At 49.6% G+C, this 5114-nt stretch overlaps 1 long non-coding RNA gene across 1 annotated transcript in view; it reads right to left on the reverse strand.

Moving 5' to 3' along the window:
* Window positions 1-5114, reverse strand: part of LOC125622136 (uncharacterized) — a 57963-nt gene that overhangs the window by 51066 nt on the left and 1783 nt on the right. The window lies entirely within an intron of this gene.

A 5114-nucleotide genomic window follows, 5' to 3' on the forward strand; every position in this document is an offset into this window, starting at 1 on the left:
AGCAGACAGGAAAGGCCCGCAGGGCTAACTAAGGGAAAGGTGGCCTTTAAAATGGCCAAGCTCAAGTGGTAGTTTCAGATTAAATTAAGAAGCAAAAACTAAACTTGCCGAGCGGAGCCTGGCTGCCCAATAATAGTGTTTAGCGTCTGGCAGCACTAACCCACCCCTGATGAATAGCGTCGCAAGCTGCCTGCTAACGGGGGGTGTTGAATTCCGAAGGAAACTACTAATTACGGCATTCTGTCTCCTGAAAGGCTCTGAGCTCTCTCGCTCCGTCGCAGGCACTCAGCAGCCGGGGAAATGGCGCTTTCATCGCAAACAGATTATTAACCTTCAGCCCCTGCTACGGCACAAAGGCCTCCTGAGTGCGCGGGCCCCAGAAAGCACCACTCACTTTGATGGGGAGCTTGTGTCACCAAACCAAACAGCCTTGGGCAGGCGGGACAGGGGCAGGGGGCAGGGGGCTGGTTCCACTGGCCTGCCCATGTGTTTTCTATAGGGGAGCACCACCAGCCTAGCTCCATGCAGCACTCATGCCACAGCCATCTGCTTTGCTTCAGCACATTCCTCCTTGTAATTTTTTTTTTTTTTAGCTCTGTAACTTTCCTTCCTAGCCGTTCGGTAGCTGCTGCTTGCACACGGGCTGTCTCCACTTTGTAATTGCCTCAAAACAGGTTGTCTGAACCTTCAGCACAGCGCAGGAGAACAGCCCAGACATGCTGAAGTCAAATAGGCCTCCAGGAATTCTGGCTCCATTTAAAAATAACCATCAGGGCGGAGAAATGCCGCAGACAGCTGTATGCATCTCACCCATATATCTTCCCCCTTCCTTTTGGTCCGCCCAGCACCAACTGCTCCAGAATTCAGTTCTGGGGGGTGCCAATGAATTGAAATCTAGGGGGGGATGTCTTATACTTCTATAAGAGGATCAACTATAGGATTTTAATAACCCTCTGCCCTGCCCACCCTGCTTTCCATTTGGATCCTGCATGCCCACCCCTGCGCAAGGAATTGTTTTAAGCCCAGATGAAGCTCTTCTTGCCTTACAAAAAGCCCCAGATGAAGCATGAGTATGGGACAAAATTGTTCCAATGTGCTCACAAACCCCATTCCCTGCTGCTCACTTACAGGCTTGTCAGACAGACAGGGGAGGTAAAAATGGTGGTAGCAAGTTTCTTTTTACATAGGACACCCACTGTCTCCACTGGAATAATATTGACCACAAAGATTATATTTACATTAGGGTAGTACCCGGAAGCCCTTAATCAGGTGTCAGGCTTGACTGAGCAAGGCACAGCACAGGCTCACAGGAAAACACATTCCCTGCTTTCAAGAGCATGCAAATTAAATTAAGACCAGATGCAACACGTGGGTGTAGCAAACTACAGGACAGAGAGGGGTTGTAGTGGTAAGAACATGAAGTTAGATGGGCTGACAATGCACCCAGCTTGGGGGTTCCATTTCCAAATCACTTGAGGTAGCTTTGCCTTTTGTTTACAGCACAATATAAATCAAAAAAATAGCTATGGCACTCTCTCATCCTCCCAAGGGTGGAGCGTTACAGTTAATGGGGGCGGAAGGAGGCTGCAAGCCAGGCTGCTGGAAGAATTACAGCGAAGTTCTCCAGAACACTGGAATTATTCTTGTTCTAGACAGCAGTCACAGAGCAAGGTCTGCAGCCACCCTCTGACTGAAGTCTAGTGCACTCTTCCTGCTCCTGTGTATGGATAACTGTCTTATGCAGTGCAAGCATATATAAGAATATTTGGTCTATCTGGCCCCAGTCAAGGATTTTTCTTTCTGATAAGAAGCTAAAACAGCAGTAAAGACTCCCCCAAATATCTGCCACTCCCCAGCCCACTCTGTAAAGGCTGCTTTGATTCCCTAAGACCTTTGTGCTGTGCATTCATATTGCTCGTAGGGTAGGCTCAGGGACAGTGGTGAAATCCTTCAGGGCCTGATGGGCAGCCACAGCCTTACACAGTAGGTCATTCCACCTGTTCTGACCCAAGTTGGTAGCGAATGAAAATTGTTACCAGCTGACCATTGTTAAATGAGTTGACCAACTTCATTTCCAGATAGAAGTGCCCAGGCCACAACTGGCCCCTTGTTCACAGGTGCCAAGAGAAAAACCAAGGTCTGAATGAGTAGTGGAGACTGTGCTTGCCTGTGTGTCCTACAGAGGGTCTCTCCATGTGTGAGGAGAAGCGCAGTAGGGTGGCAATGCCATGCCTGCAGTCCCCGGCGTAGTGGGTCTGGTGTCTTGCAGGAACACGCACATCACTTGGGATATGGCTCCGCTGCAATCAAACACCTGTGGCATGGCTGCGACTGGCCTGGGTCAGCTGACTTGGGGGCTGGGCTATAAAACTGCAGTGTGGACATTCGGACACGCCGCAAAGTGGGTGGGTCTCAGAGCCAGGCACCAGCCCATGCACCTACACTGCTATGCTTAGCCCCAAGCCCCATGAGCCAGAGTCAGCTGACCTGGGCGCTGCAACTTGGCACCACGGGGTTTTTATCGCAGTGTAGACGTACCCGTGAATACGCTGCAGCGTGAGAAGGGCAAACCAAACTCTGCCTTCTCCCTTCATTCTCTTTCTCTGCCCTGCTCTTCCTCCACTTTTCACCCTCCCATCACCTCCATCTTCTCATCCTCCCACTTCCCCTCTTTCCTCCCTCGCCACCCTGGGCTTTTGTTCCATTGATGGAAAGCATTCCTTGTCAGCCTGTGACAAACGGCACGTCGCGCAGGGCGCTCGGCTGGGGAATCCATTCATCCATTTCCCCTCTCGAACAAAGCTCTCCTCATCGCCATACCAGGGAGGGAGTCGGTACCACTTGGCAACCAAACTCCTATTAAGTGCACTTGCTGGAAGGATTCCTGTTAGCTCCTGAGGAGTTGGAGGGCCGGGCAGTGGGTACCATGGCTGGGGCATGTTTGGAGGGGAGATGGACACCAGGTTTTTGGGGGGGGGGGGCCAGGGGAGTAGGGGTTTTGTCTGGCATGGATGGTTGTGCATGAGAGTGGGGTCAGTGCTGTCGGGGGCAGGGATGCCACCTCTCCCCTCCCTTCAGTTAGCTATCAGAATTTAACAAGGGGTTCCCAGGGGCTCTCTCCAGTAGGTTGCAGAGAGACTCCTCCCTTCCCCTAGTTCTATTCTCCCCCTCTCTCCCCTGTTTGTTCCCAGCCCCCACATCTTCCTACCCTTCCATCTAAGGTGCTTACTATTATTAATGTGTATTACGGTAGCACCTGCGAGCCCCAGTCCTGGGCCAGGACCCCATTGCGCTTGGTGCTGTACAGACATGGAACAAGACAGTCCCTGCCCCACAGAGCTTCCCTTTAGGGAGACCAGATAGAAGGAGTGAAAAATCGGGATGGGGGTGGGAGGTAATAGGCGCCTATATAAGAAAAAGCCCCAAATATCAGGACTGTCCCTATAAAATCGGGACATCTGGTCACCCTACCCCCATTACCAATGTCTCTGAGCCCCTCACAGTTGGGAATGTGTTTTGCCTCACCGCCCTCCTGCGGGGCAGGGTGGGGCTGTCACCCCCAATGGAGCAAATAAGTAAGCAATCAATTTGCAAACACCTAGAAGATAATATGATAAATAACAGTCAGCCTGGACTTGTCAAACCAACCTGATAGTTTTCTTTGACAGGGTAACAAGCCTTGTGGATAGGGGGGAAGCCGTAGACGTGGTATATCTTGACTTTAGTAAGGCTTTTGCTACTGTCTCGAATGACCTTCTCATAAACAAACTAGGGAAATACAACCTAGATGGAGCTACTATAAGGTGGGTGCAAAACTGGTTGGAAAATTGTTCCCAGAGAGCAGTTATCGGTGGTTCACAGTCATGCTGGAAGGATATAATGACTGGGGTCCCGCAGGGATCGGTTCTGGGTCCAGTTCTGTTCAATATCTTCATCAATGATTTAGATAATGGCATAGAGAGTACACTTATAAAGTTTGTGGATGATACCAAGGTGGGAAGGGTTGCAAGTGCTTTGGAGGATAGGATTAAAATTCAAAATGATCTGGACAAACTGGAGAAATGGTCTGAAGTAAACAGAATGAAATTCAATAAGGATACATGCACTCCACTTAGGAAGGAATAATCAGTTGCACACATACAAAATGGGAAATGACTGCCTAGGAAGGAGTACTGCGGAAAGGGATCTCGGGGTCATAGTGGATCACAAGCTAAATATGAGTCAACAGCGTAACACTGTTATAAAAAAACCAAACATGATTCTGGGATGTATTAGCAGCAGTGGGTAAGCAAGACACGAGAAGTAATTCTTCCACTCTACTCCGCACTGATTAGGCCTCAACTGGAGTATTGTGTCGAGTTCTGGGTGCCACATTTCAGGAAAGATTTGGAGAAAGTCCAGAGAAGAGCAACAAAAATGATTCAAGGTCTAGAAAACATGACCTATAAGGGAAGATTGAAAAAAACTGGGTTTGTTTAGTCTGGAGAAGAGAAGACTGAGAGGGGACATGATAACAGTTTTCAAGTACATAAAAGGTTGTCACAAGGAGAAGGGAGAAGAATTGTTCTTCTTAACCTCTGAGGATAGGACAAGAAGCAATGGGCTTAAATTGCAGCAAGGGCGGTTTAGGTTGGATGTTACGAAAAACTTCCTAACTATCAGGGTGGTTAAGCACTGGAATAAATTGCCTAGGGAGGTTGTGGAATCTCCATCATTGAGGATTTTTAAGAACAGGTTGGACAAACACCTGTCAGGGATGGTCTAGATAATAATTAGCCCTGCCTTCAGTGCAGGGGACTGGACTAGATGACCTGGAGGTCCTTTCCAGTTCTATGATTCTGTGATTGCACAGAAGGGGAACTGAGGCACAAGGGACTTGCCCTTGGTCACATAGGAAGGCTGTGGTAGAACAGCGACTCGAACCCCTGTCTTCCAAGTCATAGACTAGTGCTCAAACTACTAGGCAGCCGTCCTCTCAACCCCTCTGCTTCCTGCTTTCCCTGCCCTCCAGTTCTTCCTCAGCCTTTCCCTGGGCTCCATGGGGAGCACCTGGGAGAGGATTGGTGCAGACCAAGGCGGGCTCCTGGCTCCACTCCCACCCCTGGCTGGGGAAG

This window comes from Caretta caretta, chromosome 13 (assembly GCF_965140235.1).
Source record: "Caretta caretta isolate rCarCar2 chromosome 13, rCarCar1.hap1, whole genome shotgun sequence".
Lineage (NCBI taxonomy): Eukaryota > Metazoa > Chordata > Testudines > Cheloniidae > Caretta > Caretta caretta.